The 18,093-nt window shown below is 40.0% G+C and overlaps 1 protein-coding gene across 4 annotated transcripts in view; it reads left to right on the top strand.

Moving 5' to 3' along the window:
• Window positions 1-18,093, top strand: part of Ntm (neurotrimin) — a 956,051-nt gene that overhangs the window by 583,545 nt on the left and 354,413 nt on the right. The gene's annotated exons all lie outside the window — the stretch shown is intronic.

Here is an 18,093-nt window from a genome sequence, read left to right as displayed (position 1 = left end):
ATAGAAACTATTAAAAGACCAGGGGAGCTGGGGCGAGCAGGCAGTGTGAGACTCATGGGAAACAGCAGGAATGGGAAGATGGATGCTTGGGTTGTGCAGGCAGTGTGAGACTTACAGGAGACAGTAGCAACAGGGAGATGGACCACTGATGGATGCTTCAGCACCTCTCACCCAGAAGCCTGCTGGTGTGGCAGCAGTCATATGGACCTTTTAGATAACTTCTTTTCAAATCCTATAAGCATTGGTGTGAGAAGATATCAAACACCACCCAGGACTCTTATTTTGAAAAGAAGATCACACCTTAAGTCAAATAAATTGCTCAAGGGTCAAGTAGAAGATTTCTTTATCTATTTTCCTCTTTAACCGACAAAGAAATGAAAACAAACCAAAATTTGACATATGTCCTCTGCTAAAATCTAGAGACTTTTAAAAAGTAGACATTTCATTGAAAAAAAAAAAAAGTCTTTCTTCTTCTCTGGAGGAGCCCACAGTTTGGCAGGTGTTTCTACATTCATTTCCAACCATATGTGGCACATACAATATGTATCTTACACAAATGAAATGTGTCCCACATATCGATCTGGGCTTCCCATTGTTTACAAACAGTATGTCAGCAATATGCTCTCCCATCAGTGTGTATAAATTAAACTTTACTTCTTTTACCTAGATGAGTAATATTCTGTTTTCTAAGGCTTGGGAATGCATTTCACTGGTTCCTTCTACAATGATATTCAAATTATTTTCATTTTCTATGTTGTTCCAACCAGGCCACAACAAACACCTTGGCACAAACACGTAAGTGTCTCTTAAAGCTAACTCACACCTCTGAGTGTGTAAGGGCTAGGAGTACATAAATCCATAGTATGGAGAATATTACAAAATCACACATTGGATTGTTCAATCTTAGGGACTTGTGTAGAATTTTCTATATAACCTAGCCTGTAATGAGTGAGGTTCTTGGGTTCTTTTTTTTTTTTCTTTGTAATACTTCATTGTTTAATTTTTTAAAATAGTGGACTTTTGTCTCATTGATAGGGAAGGAAATGGATAATTCTCATATTTGATGTACAATTTTACTTCATCTTTTTGTTTAGCTTGCTTATCTGTTTTTCCCTCATCCTTCTCTTATCTATTCTTAAGAGTTGGAATAAATTAATCATTGCCATTCATCTTATAATATCATCTAGCTTTCTTGCAGTCTTACCTTTTGTCATATGTATTTTCTGTATACATTATTAAATTTGTGTAGTTAAATTACTTTGCATTTATTGTGTCTGCATTCTTCCTTAGAAAGACATTTACTATCCTGAGATGCTGAACAATATTAATGATTTTCTCTCTTTCTTGGCTTTAGAATATGGTCTTACTCTGTAGCCCATGCTGGCCTTGAACTCATCATCCTCACTCAATCCTTCTATATGTCAGAATTACAGATCACATCTGGGTTGGATGTGGTCTTTTTATAATGAAATTGTTGGTTCACTTATGCACCCATGGCAGGGAGAAATCCTTTTTTTTTTTTTTTAACCTTTAAAATAATTTCAGTCCCAGAATTGTTTATTAAGAGTATCTACTTATGTTGGTCATGCTGCCTTCACTGTTTAGTCCTGTGATAAAAAATCATGCATGACAAAGGCAGCCTGGGGAGGACAGTGTTTTTCCACTCACAGTTCCCTATCACAGTTCATCAGAAGCAGTGAAGGCAGGAACTGAAGCAGGGCTTGAAGTTGGCAGAGGCCATGGAGGGATGCTGCCTACTGGCTTGCTCCTCACAATTTCTTCAGTGTACTTTTTTATAGCCCATGGGTGGTATCACTCACAATGACTGGACTCTCCCACATAAATCATTAATTAAGAAAACAGGCTATAAGCCTGCTTATGCCCAATCTTACTGAGATATTTTTTAAATCTAGACTGTTTCTCTGCAGCGACTTTAGCTTGTGTCAAGTTGACAATACTAGTCAGCACAATTGGCACTCCCCAAAGAGCTTTCTTAGATTTCTTCAGCAGGAAGTTTTTCTAGGCAAGTTGTGGTGGTTCTGACTTTGTCTTCCTCCTTTCCTCCTGATTTCCTTTCCTTCTGACTACTTTCAGTGCTGGGGTTTGAACAAAGCCTCTAGGATGTGTTCTATCACTATGCTACATCTCAAATCCCCCCTTTATGGTGTAAGAATATTATGGACTGTAATTTATGTACAACAGAAATTTATTTAAAGCCAAACCATGGAGGCTGGGCAGTTAAGACTGTGGTGGTGTCACATGTTGCCTCCTGATATGGCAGATAGGCAAGTTAACATCAGATCAAATTAGAGAAGTCAGCTTTTGTCAGAATCCACTCATAAGGATGGAACCCTATGAACCAACTGCTTTTTAAAGGAACCACCTGTTAAGGCCATTACAATGTCCATTATATTTCAACATGACTTTGGAAGGGATACTGACACACTATTCGTGACTTCAGGGATCAACTGGAATGACAAGGTAATGAAGAAAGTTCTGACACACAGACATGTGTACAGAAAAGCTTGGGTCAGGTGGGAGGGTACCAGCTGCCAATAAGCTCCACTTGTTAATTTTATACAAATGAATTAAGGAGGCAGAGTTAATGTACACAGCTGAACAAGGAGGCAGGGTTAGCTCATTTCCCTTGGAGGTCTACTTAGGTAAATATCTAAGGCTCAGTCTTCTCAGAAGAGGAAGTTTTGGGTGATAATTTCTGCGTACATTGGCCAATTGTTTGTAAACACTCTTATTTGACTCAGAAGCAGGCTTTTTCAATTCCTGGAGCCTGATTCCAGGCAAGTCTTAATCATTCCCTTGTGTGAGGCATCAGAGTCCTTTATACGGCCTTGCACATGTCAACAACACACATTCACTCAGGATTCCAACCACTCCTTACACATTCACTCAGTGCTTCCTCACTCCCCCACAGGACAAGTAAACTTTAATAGGCTCAATGGGCACTGGATACTCTTCTGCATCTAGATTCCACACTCTGGCCAGAAATTAGGTTATCTCTGTGGAGATGTAGGTTGTCAGTTTAATAAATAAATGAATGAATGAATAAATAAATAAATAAATAAATGAGAAAACACAGACGCCCTTCTATATTTCATTATTGATATCTGACATTGATTATCTGGATTTCCTTCCAGTTTGATTTTATTGGCCTTCTTCATTAAGTTGTACACTAAGTGTGAGGTAATTGCCTGCTGCTGGGTCCCTGCAAGGAGCCTCCCTTGCCTGTAAGGTCAGTGTTTATTGCCATGGCCAGTGATTTACTCTCGTATAGCTTGTCACCTGAACTGTGGCTGTCCATCTTAATTGAAGGCAACGTCTGGCACATAGAAGCACCAGAAAACTGCCAATAAAGGAAGAAACAAAGGAAGGGAAGAAAGGAGGAAAGAAGAGCAGATGACAGGAGTCTGTGTGGAGTTTTGGTGCGAATAGAGCATGTGTGAGACAGTTGTGTGAGGTCTGTTCTTAAAGCTGTCAATGTTTCAGGGTTTTAGTCCTCTAGCATCTTGTTTTCTATCATAGTCCCATGGTACATTGCTAGTAATGTACAGTTACCAGGAGTGACATTGGTATGAGCTACATTTGGATATGAGTGTTTCTGGTGCCTTGTATAATTGGTTTAGATTACTTCTTAAGCCTGGGTTTGCCCTCCTTAGATTTGTAGTGAGATTGAATAACATCCTACAAAGGAGGCATTTCATGCCAGGACCGACTGTAACAAAGTAAACATTCAAAAAACATTAGGTCCTAATAATACATTTCTATTGATTTGTTATTATTAGTTTTATTCTTAGTGAATTACAGTAATGAATATCATCACATCTTTGGCCATAAACTCTTACATGCTACATACTGAGAAAGATATTTTAGTAAAAGTTGATTCAAATTATAATGATGCCCAAAGGTGTATCATGAAGGACTTGAATACTTGTCCATTTTCATTTCCTAAAGCAGGCTTCTTCTTTGTTGTTGAAGACCTTAGACAAAGGAACCTTTGTTGTCCCCCAGTTAACTTTTTTGCCTGTAAAATACTATTGTTTGAGCTAGGTTTTCTTTGATTGCTCATCTATGAATGGATACTTAGGTCACTTATGTGTCTTAGGTGCCATGGATAGTGTTACAGAGAACATTGGAATAATTTCATACATCTGTTGCTTGTCTGTTTATTACCTATCATCTCTGTCTAGAGCATCAGTTGTAGGGAAGAAGCTATGTTTCGCCCACTTCTGCATCCTCAGCATCTCGAACAACATAATGTCTTGGGGTCTAAACACTGGCATCTTTGTCCTTAATTCATAAGGCAGAAAGCCATCTCAGTGGTTTTTTAAGCTACACAATGACAAAACTCTAAGCACAACTGAAGACATTCCATGCATTGGCAGCTCTGGGAAATGGAAGGCTATATTCAGTTCTACCCTGAGACAGCCCCTGCACCTAGAACTGTGACCCACATTCCTGAAGTCGCAGAAATTCATCCTTCCAAGTCACCAGTGATTTCTAGTATAGTCATAGTTGTTCACTCATAAGTCTTTTTTTAACTTGAATGTTCACATTTCCTAAGGACTAACATGGCACACTTAGGGTGCATTTTTAGATATCCTAGATGAGCTCAGAGTGCTGTGCAAGCTCTGTTGGACATTTACCATTCCCCTCATTGCTCTAAACCAAGTCTTTCATCCTGCCAAGACCCCACAGCTTACATACTACCCCTCTGCCAGTACTTGACAAGCTGTCTGTATTAGCTGTTTATAATTATCTCGTGAGTGTTTGCTCACTACAACGGATAGCCTGTCTTCGATTTGTTTGCTTCCTCATCTCCACTATCGAGCACAATTCTTGACCCAAGCCAGAGGCTATGTAGTGAGTGAGTGTCTACTGGTGAGACTGACCTTGTCACCCCTCCCCAATATCACATGACACAGTGGTACCATGATTTACCAGACTCCTTGAAGTGTGAGTGCAGTGTCACTTGCTTACAGGGCACTTGTGACATCTCATTTGATCTTTCCTGTCTGTATTCTTCATTGCTATTGCATCTGGTGTATCAGACATGACGGGATGTTCAGAAGAATAGCCCTGAGCACCCTCTTCCTTTTCTATTGCATGCAAACCTCCCCTTTAACGACTCATTCCCTTGCCTAGTTTTCTAAGTATCTTGCATACTGGCTTAAACAATCCCTCACATGCTGGCTCCCATGCCTTTGTCCACATACTGCAGCCAAACCAGAAAGCTCACTGTCATAACCACCTGATTCCCACCACACCCCTAGCCCAGCACAGGACTGGAAAGCCCACATGCTCCCCTTTCACTTCACCTTCTATGCCTGTCTGGTTTTCTCCAGCTGTATTTTTATTTATCTTTATTTATTTGCAGTGATTATAAGTGAACCCAGGGCCTTGTGCTTGTTAGACAAGTGCTCTACCACTAAACTACTTGTTCCTCTCTAACTTTAAAGATAACACAGAAGCTGACAAAAACCTTGCCAATGGATAGCACTAGTTACACCTCTGTTTACTCGTGAGCCAAAAGGAATGAAAAGATTCTTGTATCAGGATTTTGATAATGTTAATTTAGATGCTACATGTACATTGTGCTCCAGAAAATGAGTACTTATAAACATAAGCTATTATTGTATTCAAAACAAAAGTCCAAAAGAATTCTTGACCTTGAACTCCCATATACTCTTCTTAGATATTTCCTCCTTAGATTTAGATTGGGGTTTGCACAAGGTGGATGATATATTAGAATACTTCAGGCCTGTGTCTCTCTTTCCTTCTCTTTAAGATAGGATCTCCCAGTGTCAGGAATCTTTCCATGTGTTTCACTTTCTCTGTGTCTTTTAATTTAATAATAAGTACTAGGAATTGAACCTAGGGCATCATGCATCTTCAGTGATACTATAGCCTCATCTCTTTCCTTGTGTTCTCCATAGCACCTTGAACATTGTTACTTTGCATCATATCTTGAGGTGCACTGAATCATTGTGCTGCTAATGGGGCTGCTTCCTGGTCTGCATCCACCAGCTTAGATGAGGATAGGCTATCTCCATTTTGGTAATGGTCCAGCAGTGAGGACCTGCTTCTATCTCTTTAATATGGAACCATGAAAATGAGAAGCATTGAGAGAAATAAGATCACAGGGGTCATAAACAGGCATGTGATGAAGCTCTCTGAGTAACAGTGTGTCTCACTCATCTTTTTTCCTTAGCCTTTCAAATAGACAATGGCCCAGAGCCTCCTCAGCAGATGGGCATGTTTGTGCCTTAGCCACTTAACAGCCATTAGCCTAATTCCATACACTGCAGCCAAATTAAATACTAAGTAAGAGCCTATGAAAAGCTGGTTTGAAGACAGTGTTACTGCCTTCACTTGACAGCCTTCTATGAAGCAGATGCTCCCTCTCTACCCTATTAACCTGGTCCAGTGAATAAGGGGCCATCCTGTCTGAAACAAAGACTAGTTCAAAGCACAGTATGATGCTGGAGATTGGGGGAATGGCCCAGGCACTCCTCACAGCCCACATCACCTGTGAAGAAGACAAGACCATTGAACCTAAGATTTCATAATGAGATTTCTGCCACATACATTCCATGCCACATAATCCATGAGAGCTCCCGGCATGAAATCATCACCCTGGTTTCACTCATTACAAGTCTGACAATATCTTATTACTTGCTTTCTTGTGTGTGGGGAACTTTATTTATGGTTACCTTTTTTATTGATAAGCCAAAGCCTGAGCATCATTCAAGAACATTTGGAATGACTATATCTCTTTGAAGGTGTTTTGATACTCGGTGCCTGCCATTCCTTGCCTCAAAGAATTAAGTGGTTACACTGTCTACTGAGCATCCCTTGCTCTTACCCTAAACATGACTTTTACTAGTACTCAATGGCTGTCAGTCTTAAGTTACAAATGCTAACAGGATCTGTGTTTGTTCAGGGAAGAAACTTCATATCATTTACCAGTGTACTTTCTACAAACTACCTGTAGCAGATCTATGTATGCATGCAGGTATACATATATAAGTGTGTACATATGTGTGTGCATATGTAATATTCAGTAATACTGACTGAATCAATGCAGCAAAATACATGGCTTTTTAATTTTATGATTACCCTTTTCCCCTAGCTACTCCTTGTGGAGCCTCATGTTTTTCTTGTGTGTTTGTTAATATCTTTTCAATGACCACATACTTGGATACACTTTCTTCTCCTTAATGATTAGCAGGAAGCAAACACAACAAACTGAATGCTCAATAAAGGGAGGCTATTTATCTTTCCCATGCAGAGATATGGTTCCACAAGAGTTTCCCTTTAGAAATGAAAAGAACTAAGTATGGTGGCACAGTCTTTTAATCTTAGAACTGTGCAGTCTGAGTCAGGGTATAGTGAATTGAAAACCAGCCTGGGAGTTCAATACTAACTCAGACTACATAGCAGGATCCTGTTTCAATATAAATGAATGAATAAAAAATCAAACCAGTTAAAGAAGCAAGCATGGTTCTTAGTTGGTGATGACTGATGGTGGCTGGCACTGCTGCATCTCTGTCTCTCTTTACCCATGCTTACTTCAGCCACTGCCCTGTCCAAACTCAATCCCCAGAGTAGAGATGGCAGGAGCAATTTAGTTATTTTGCCATTGCTTTGGTCAGGTATATATAAGGAGTGTGAAACTGGAAGCATACCTCAACATCTTTGTTGAAGGCCAGTTTTGTTAATCTTGAAAAACAAATATGTAGATGCCTTTTCTGTTTCCTGGACAGAAAGCACTAAGCTCAGTTTTCCTATTGCCAGTAAGCAAGAGTGTTCAGGAAAGAAAGTGGGTGCTGGTGGGTTGTCAGGCATCAGGGAAAGACTGGGTAGTTTGTTGTCGTGGCAACATTTTTTTGATTTTGCCAATGGCATGGAAAGTGGAAGTGCTAAGATTTTCAAAAATAGAGTCATGCTGTATTTTTTCTCTAAGTTTTATAAGATGTTTCAAAATGTATTTTAGGAATAAAATTAGGATCCAGCTTTTTGGATATTGGTATGTACAGGGTTTATATGTCTTTTTTTTTTTTTTTTTTGAATAGCAGAAGCCAAATTTTTGGGTGTGTGTGTGTGTGTTTGTGTGTGTGTGTGTGTGCATGCGCGCATGCAGAATTAGTATAGAGAACAGATCTTTGCAGACCATACTTACTTAGGGGCTGGCTGAATGAACATATGAAAAGTGAAATGTACCAGTCATTTTAAAACCTATGGGAAAATAGGCAGTCCATACCCACTAATGTCAAAGTCAGAACTTACACTGGGTAGGAGAATTCTTTGCATAGGTGGCTTTGCTTAATCTGTTTTCTTTGGCATTGATGACCTGGGTGAGATTAAATGTAGTTGGGTCTTAGCAGTGAACACGATGCAAAATGATCACTTTTATAGGGGCCTTTTATAGAGGACCAGTTTATGTTTTAATTAGAAAGGAGGGGTAGAGTAAGAAAGAAGAAAACTATTTTTAAGTAAAAGCTTGCAATAAATCAGGAGGAGAGAAGATAAGAAGATGAGAGGGGAGCAAGAAAGGTAGAGAAATAAATGGAATGACATAGACAGACTTAAGAATTAAGTCACTCTGGAGAGATGGAGAAAAGTAGCTCCTGCACTTTTAAACTGCAGCTGTCTTTGATAATGTTAAATCTGTGTGTAAGGAAGGCAAAATCAAGTACCATTGTTTAGTAACTTGTAGCTAAATTAGTCCAATCAGTACATGAAGTAACCCCCTGAAGGATATTCCTCAGGGCTAGATTCCACCAGAGGTTTGACTTAAGGTAAGACCTCCATTACCCCAAAATAGCCATCCAAATGAATGCTCTGGGCATTTGACTTCTCTTGGATTCAGGTCAGTGACTGGGGAACTAAACACAGGCATTTGCAGTAGCACAGAATGCAGCTGCAGGCTAAGGCTAGACTTGGTATGGCCAGAGACTCTGTCTTTTCCAGGCTCAGATACTGCAAGAGGATTACATAGCATCTTACCTTTAAATCAGCACCTCCCAGAGAGACTGCACATTTAACTTTGCCCCAAATCCTCCCTGGGAAAAGTATGTGTCCAGTCAACTTTTATAGAATACATGAAATATACATTTATGGAACATATGAAACTACTCTTCTTAAAATGTATGCATCATATGTTTACTACAGAAAATTTCAAGAAGTAGTAGTAAGAAAACCAAACAGACAAGCGAAAAGTATTTATTTGTAATTCACTATTCATGGGTCATCATTGTTAATATTGTCAATCATTACTTCATACATCTATATGTATAATTATGCTTTTACTTGCAATAGTTAATACATATAATCTTTTTGCATAGCATCTTATCATTGAATATTGTATAAGTGATCTCTCTCTCTGTTTTGCTCTCCCTCTTTGCAGTATATACAAGGGTGAGCATGAATCCATGCATGTGGACTTGGAGGTCTGAGGTTAATGTCTATCTCTTTTACTCTCCACTGTGTTTTTTGAGATAGGGTACGTCACTGAACCTTGCTGTTTTGGCTAGACATTTCAGTTAGTCCCCTCCCATTACTGGATTACAGATGTATGCTGCCAAACTCAGCTTTTATGCACATGATAGGGATTCAAACTCAACTTCTCATCATTTTGTAGTAAGAACATTACCCACTGAGCCATCTCTCCAGCCCCTGTTTGTGCTATTTCCTTGCAACAAAATATTCTGCTGCATAGATAGGCAATCACTCTTTTAAGTAATGATTGTCAATTTTCTGTGAGACAAGCTGTTACTGATGGTTTTGCCATTGTAAATACTGTTTGAATTAACTTCCTCTTGTGACGTCTTCATTCACAACTGTCGTTATTTCCATAGGATAGATTCTTGAAGCAGAATTACAGTTAAGCATATGCAAATGGCCAATGTTTTTTGACACCTGCTGTCAAATTGCCCTTTGCATAGGTGTACTGCTCATTTCTCTACAACCTCACCCTTTCATCTGTGCTGAATATTATAATTTTTGTTGAGGGTTGCTAGCATAATTGGTGGAAATACAATGCCATTGTTTTAAATTGCATTGAGATGGATGGTACTGAGTTGGAAATTTTCCACGCATCTCGACAGGCTACTTGGCATTTTTCCCCCTCAATTACTTAATGCTTAGACCCTGGCTACGCTCTGGACAACAGCTGTTTGTCAACTTTTAGGGCTCCCTTTTTCTCAGAAAAGCACTAGGGAGGGGAAAGGCTTCTCAAATGCATTCAAAAACGATTTCAAATATAAGAGCGAAATATAGACGACCAGAGTGAGAAAGTACTCAGGACAATTAGTCTAGACAACAGCTTTTAAGAACTGCAAGGGTCCAGAAATGCATAAAGTCCTTTTATAAATTTTACTGTGATTTATGAAAGGTACTGGTAGTGTGAGAATCCTGTACTGCTATGGTCGTCACCATTCTTACCAGAATATCTGAGAACAAATGAAGGAGAGAGGTTGTTTATCTTGGTTCACATGTTCAGAGATGTCAGAGCAGTTCACATACTGGTGACGAGGAAGCTAAGGAAAGGAAACCAGGAAAAGAGCCAGGGCCACATACATCCCCAAAGACACTCCTCTCAGGGACCTCCAACCTCAGTAGATCCCACCTCCTAACTTCCACCACCTCCCAGTCACACTGTCATAGTACAAGTCTATCAAAGGATCCATTCCTGCCTTAGGTCACTGGCCTCGTGATTTAATCCTTGCTGGAAACACCCATGCAGACACATCAAAGCTGCACTTTACCATCTACCTAAGCATTTCTTAATCAAATCAATTTGACTATGAAGGTTAACCAGGTCAAAGAGCTAAGGAAAACTTTCTCCCTCACCCTGTTAGTTCCCCTGGTCCCCTCCATGCCAGTGCTCTGCTCTGATTTAATAATAGTGGGATTTGGGGCTGGTGTTCCTACCAGAGAACCATTACACTTTACTAATACTAAGATATGGTTTTCCTAAATGCATTCCATAGCTTGGCTTTAAAAATGTAACAGAAGAAAATGACCAGAGGGGCACTAGGTGATGTCTTAGAATCCTGAGCAATACAGCCCCAGAAGTCTGTTCTCAAGATAGCTCTTCCTTGTCTTTCTGAATTATTTACAAAACCTGTGGGGCAAAGGCCTTAAGTGAATATACTTCCTTCTCCACACGCTCAAGAACTCCCAAGGCCAGTCAGGGAAGCCAGTGTCTCTCCGATGTCTGATGCTGGTGTCAGGGAGTCTACTATCGATTTTCTTTAGAACAAACATCTCTGCGAATGCCACAGACTTCCATTAGCCAGCACAGTGGAGACCTGCTCAGAAGCAGGCAGGCTGAGTGGTGAGAGCCCTGGACTGGCTACACTCCTGTTCTAGACCTGGACTTCTTTCTTCTTCTTTCACATAGGAGCATCAGGGAGACGACAGGTGCTGCCCATTCAAGGCAGCATGATGACCTGGAGCATTTCAGAGTCTTAGTTATTAAAGATATCATTAGAGCTATCAGCATTAAACAGGCACATGGGAGTACAGGAAATGGGAAAGGACCAGAGCCCCAGGTTTGGATTGATTGCTTCTCAACAGAAATGATGTCAGCAGGCATTCCCTGACAACCCACAATACCTTTCCATTGCTGTGAGTCTGCGGCCAGATTTTTCAAATGTGGTAAGAACAGAGTGCTTAGGAATCAGGGAAACCTCTGGAAGTCTCCTGGTCTTCCAGCTTCTACTAAACTGAGCTCAGATTGTCTCCCTATCTGTTTGCATGTGGGTTGGGCCACAGGGCAAGGGCACCACCCATAAAACCCAATCTTTCATCTCTGAGGCATTGTTTTCTCACTCATGCTTATTTGATGTGGGGGCCCTCTTGAAATTGGCCGCCACAGTTCTAATTGGTGGAAACTGGGCAGGAGTGAAGAGCCTTTCTCTTCCTTCTAAAGTCAGCCTCCCCCTGTGTGGCACACTGCTAGCTGAAAGCAAAGATGGGCAGCCACGAGTCATGGAAAAAACATGTTCAGCATCAGGATTGGGAGAGATATAGCTGTGCTATAAGCTTTCTCTGTAGTGTTAATTTCCTAAACTGTACGAAAGTGTGAGTGGACATACTTTATTCTGCAAGTCTCTATGTAATGTCCTAAGTATTGGTCTTCTGCTGCTGTGACAAAATGGATGAGATAAACAACTCAAAAGGAGGGCAAACTTATTTTGAGGCATGACTTCCACCTTGGTTGGATTTCTGTGTTCCAGTTGGGCCTGTTGTGAAGTGAGTCCTATGGCAGCCCACTCACCATACAGCAAAGTTGTTCACCTTGAAGTACACAGAAAGAGGAAAAAGGCAAAGGGGTTGGAGTCTCCATATCGATTTTTTTTAGAAATATTACTTTTCTTGAGATTGGGATATGATTACATCATATCCCCCTTCTCTTTCCTGACAGCTAACCTATTCATGTCCCTCGGTGATCTCTTTTATCTCAATTGCAACACTACTTCCCAGTATGCCCAGTCTGGAAAGGCAGTAGCAGCTCCCAGAAGAGACTCAGTAGTGCCATCATCAGGACCCAGCAGTGCCATCAGTGGGGACCAAGTTTTTGGTCCCCATCCCTTTGAGGCACACTAGACTTGTGGCAATTTTAAGAGATTAAACCATAACACTGTTTCATGTGTGTTAAATAGAGACCCCCCCATCCATAATTTACATATATGACAACAGGTTTGTAGGTCTAAAGTCCTATAAGCTAGCAGCCGGCCAAGCTAGAATTTAAGCATTAGTTTTTATTTTAGTGAAAATTTTGTTTCCTTTCCAAGATATTACAGTTTTTTTTTTTTTTTACTTCACAGGGTTTCTGAGGATCAGATAATTATAATATATATGGAACATAAAAGAGAAAAATCTAAGCAATATTTGGTAGTGTTATTATTGCTTCTATATTTTAGTCACTTGTCTGTTATGAAAAGACTTCCAAAGGAAGTCACACAATTGGAGGAATAAGGGCTGGCAGGACAGTCCCTTATGATGTCAGGAAACTAGGTCCAAGAGTTCTATTCTCCCTTCAGTGGGTTTATTTATCAAGAGAATGTCTGGGTACAGAGTATCTGGAGCCCACAGCTCTGGACATTGGGGGCAGTATGCTGGGCTGTCAATCATTCTGAACGGTCTCCTTGCATATCTCAAAACCAGTGACCTTTAAACCCTGGAGTTCAGTTTTTACTTGTGATTTATTTTATTAAATTTTAGCTCTTAGAACAATACAAATTTAAGTAAAGGTAATAAATAGGAGAGTTATTTAAATTGCTAGCAGTCTTGCATGCCCATTATTTCTATATCCTCAGCCTTCTATCCTGGAATTAGTATGAGAAAGATTAATTTTTCATCTTACCCTAGTTTCCTGATCTGAAATTGTATGATGGGAAATTTTAATCTTAATATGGGCATTTTTAGGATCATATAAGTTTTCTCATCTACCTAGAGATGAATTGATTGATAGGTATAGATACAAGGATATGTGTGGGGATATATCTAGATATACATGTGAGAGTGTTTATACTATAGATGTATATTAATATTAATAGAGACACTTCTCTTTTGGCCTCATTCAGAATGCTTAAAGATACTAGAGATTTTACTCTAGGAATGGAAGCAGAAGAAGCTGCAGGCTTCATGGTTGATTGCTTTTCTGATTGGTGCCATAAAAAAATGCATTAGAAAGAGAGAATGTTTGATTTAAGGAGCGCCTAGATGCCGACACCACCTCTGTTTGTTTTCCTTCCTTTAGCAGAAACCTTGTAAAATTTTTATGAAGCATTAATGGATCTGAGATTTTCTCAAGCAAATTTTATGAGGTGAGCTTAATCTCACACATCCGACCCAATTTAGTAGTCTTTAGAGACATGGAACTTAAAAGCTCAGAAGGTGTCCTAGGCACCTCAGTGCCATAAGAAGAGTGGCATGGGACAAGTAGGGGGCTTTTCTCATCATGATGCTTTGGGATAAACTTCAGACTCTCATGAGTGGTGAGGGGAGAGAGTGAAATGCTGTAGCCACAAAGAATGCTGAGCAGGTAAGCCGGAACTGCAGGTATTAAATATGAGCTAATATTTTAGCACTGAGTACTACAACTTTCCCCATAGAACTCTAATCTTTAATGAGAAAATCATTTAGGAAAAAAACAAAAATTTATTGTATCAACAGCTCCCATGATGTCAGCTTGTAATCAATGACTTTAATCTGAGGAAAGCACAAGCCCACACTCTCCTCTTCCCTCTCTTTGATTTATCTTCTATATGAAAAAGCAAAGAACTCTGAAGAAGATAAATTCAACACTGGCGCATGCTGGTGAGTCCAGCTGCTCATTCCTATCTCAAGTTCACTTTTCTGCAAACCAGACAGCTAGTTCACTGTGTGTCCACAAGCCAGAGGCAGGAGAAAGACATTAACAGGATGGGCTTCCTTCTATGGGCTGAACTGTGGCCTATGGGCAGTGCTCATTTGGTAGAGGCACTCTGTTAAATTGATAGTCACCATTCCAGAAGGAACAATGTCTTTTGGGAGAGAAACTGATACCATTACAGACTAGAACACCAGTGACTGATTCATGAAGCATGAAGGGTCATAGATGTTACGTTCTTCTCAGGATGACAGGCTGCTTTGTGTGTTTATAATGAAATACTCAAGGTAACTGACCTCTGTGGATAAAGGGATTATTTGAGCTCACAGTTTTGGGTCACAGTTATGTGGTCCATTGATCCCATTGCTTTGGGCCTGTGGTGAGGTGGCATACCATGATATGAGTGTCTGATGCTATAAAACTGCCTGCCTCATGGCCAAGAAGAAAAGAGAGGGAAGAGTAAGGGACCCACTCTTTCCTTCACTGGCAGTCTCCCACACTCTAAGGACATCTCATTAGGCCCTACCTCCTCAGGTTTCTACCACTTCTGCACAGTGCCACACTACAGGCCAAGCCTTGAACACAAAGACATTCAGAGGGAAGATTTCCAAAGCATAGTATAAGCTATCAAGGTGTGAGACTCTGAGATCATAGTCAGAGGACTTCTAACAACAGTAGCTTCAAGTTTGTGCCCCAAGTCTCAAATGCATTATCTATAGCCCAAGATCATGCTGTGTATTCTACTGATTGGCAAAACACCTGAGTAAAATCCAAGTTTAGCATATCTACATGTTTAATAATGGGAGGCCAGCATGGTTGTCAACATTTTGCCTGGTACTGGGGCAAAATGGCATTTTCACACCATGTATAAAAATCACAAAATGTCTTTATCACACCATGCATAAAAATCAACTCTGTGCATTATAAATACCCAGTTGTCCCAGTTGTCTCTGTCTTAGGTTTTTATTATTATGATTATGATTATGATTATGATTTGAGACATGTTTCTGTGTGTTAATAGCCCTGGCTATCTTGGAACTTGCTCTCTAGACCAGGCTGGCCTTGAACTCATGGAGATCCATTTGCCTCTGCCTCCTGAGTGCTAGGATTAAAGATATGTATTGCCACCACAACCTGGATAGAATTCTTTGACCATGGAAACATCTATGAAAGGATCATCTGTGCTTGTGCTTGCAAGAGGTGCAAAATATTAGAGAGCCACAAGGAATTATTGCTTCCTGTCAGTACTTACTGATAGTTCCCTGTGGCTAAGTTTCCTTATATCATCAGCTACTTTGATTAATCTGGCAGGATGGTACCAAGTCTATTTAGTTTCTTTCAGAGAACATTTTATTAAGGTCAATATTAACAGGGCTCCATGCTGCAGGGTTGAAGCTATGTCAGGGTTAGCTTCAGCTTTGTCTTCCTAGAGAACCAGAGATGACTAGATGAGCAAAAGTCAAACTGATCAGGGTCTACTTAGGGAAGAAAGGAGACTATTAACCTCAAGTTTCTATACTGACCTTTCTAGTTGTGTAAGACATAAATGTGGGTACTACAGTAAGTACTGATGGAAACAGACATGATCTGGGTTTGGAAAACAATAGTCCAAGGCATTTCAGTCCTTTGTCCTTGCCAGTGAGATAAGACTGACCCTAACTATTTCTAGAGTAAAGAAGAGGCTTCCCAAGTACTTTAGAATTCTTTTTGAGCATCTTATAATGTATAAAAAAGTCATAATGCAGGCACCGAAATGGCGTAGCAGTTAAAAACACCTACCATATAAGCCTGATGATCTGAATTTGATTACCAGATTTCATTGTTGAAACAGAGAACTAATTCTCAAAAGCTGTTTGTTTTACTTTTTCATGTGTGCCATGGCTTGTGCACAAACACATTACAACACTAAATAGTAATAAATTAAAAAACAAAAGATTCATTACTTGTACAAAAGAATGGCAAGGTTTTCCCTGATCTCCACTTAAGACTTATAGTCTCTGCACTCTCACAGTTGAGAAAGAGGGACACAGAAGACTTCAGAGACATCCCTCCCTGCAAAACAGTACCAACATAGACAGAAAAACCATCAAAGAGAACACTTAACAATAAGGATGCTGAAGGGTAGTTCTCCATAATTGATGGCTTCTCTAGGAGGTGCAGGTCGGGGAGGACTCAGGTTTCTTTAAGGGGATAGCCACTAAAAGTTTGACCATGATCCATTGGGTATAACTTCTCCTTCCCTTCCTTCTCCTTCATTGGTAAGGGAAGTTTACAAAGGTTGCGAGCAGAACTGGGAGGACTGGGAAGTGAGTGTGTTTGGGGTTCATGATACGAAATTCCCAAATAATCAATAGAAATATTGTGAAAAAAAGAATTCTAGTCTCAAGTATTTTTGGTGGGAAAATGTTTACAATTATTGGATCCATCTGTCTAGAATTTCAGGCTAACCATTTCTTCCATGTGAGGTACTAGATGGTTGCTGCACCATGGTTTCTACAGCACTTAGAATGACTGAGTATAGTTGCAAACCTAATCTCTATTGATAGGGACTGCCTAGCTTCACTTACTGTTAGCATTCAGTATTCAGATGGTTCTCTGTTCATGAGCTCAGTCAGTCACAGATCAAAACTACTTGATAAACAATTGGAACGTGTACAGAATTTTTCCTTTCTCATCTAAATACTACAGTGTAATTATTCAACCTGTAGACTAGGCATTTTAAATCACATAGAATTGATTTGAACTATAAGAGAGTTATGCTTAGGTTGTATGCAGATAGTATATGTTTTGTATAAGAGTTAAGCATCACCAATTTTGACATGTGTGGGGATCCTGGAACCAATTGAAGACATCAAGTAACAAGTTTTACCTATGTCCCCATTTATGTGATATATGCATGTTCTGTGAGTCAATGACTGTGAGAAGGGAGTAGGGAAGTCAACTCAGAATCTGCAGAGGTGCCTCAGTTTGAAGGTTATCTAGGTCATCCTAAGCCATCCTGATAAACTTCTCATGTAGGTTTATGGGCATGATAAACCACTTGTCAGAGCCACCAGAGAAGTATCAGTGGACCTATTAGTCAGTTAAAAAAAGATACTTGTGAGTGTTTGGGATAGCTTCCTCATGGCCAGGGTTTCTGGGCTGGTAATAAGACACAAGCTTAGTCACATACCTTCCTCTCTGTGCCTCCTGGGAGTGATTTGCTCCTGCTCAGGTGCCTGAGGTTTGGCTGTCTTCTACAAAACTTATGTGTCTCATATGGGGCTTCTAATTTTACCCTTTCCAATCATATTTTTATTTGTTCCTAGACCTTTCTTCTGGATGACTCAGTTGAAGCAGAGTCAAGGGCAATTTTATAGAACCTATAGAATAGCAATTTTCCCTCACTTTGGCTTGTTTGAGTCAGTCACTCTTGAGGGATTTGGACAATAATGGCTAAACAATGTAGCCATTCTCTTTTAACCTAGGACATGCCAACAATTGTTGTGATCAAACAATTAAGTGAGTGCTCTAGGTAGCCCTGTGTCCATGTTGTGCCCCATGTGAACCTACTCTGCTGAACTGAGGTCACGACAGGAAAAAATAAAGCATAGTATTTGTCGAGAATAAGTCCTGAGCTTCTGCAAGAACTTTTACACACATATCTGTGTGCACATGCCACACACATGTTGGCTTGTGTGTAAGCATGTTGTTTA

This window comes from Phodopus roborovskii, unplaced genomic scaffold (assembly GCF_943737965.1).
Source record: "Phodopus roborovskii unplaced genomic scaffold, PHOROB, whole genome shotgun sequence".
Classification (NCBI taxonomy): domain Eukaryota; kingdom Metazoa; phylum Chordata; class Mammalia; order Rodentia; family Cricetidae; genus Phodopus; species Phodopus roborovskii.
Note: the sequence above shows the minus strand (reverse complement) of the source record. Positions and strands in the feature narration are given on the sequence as shown.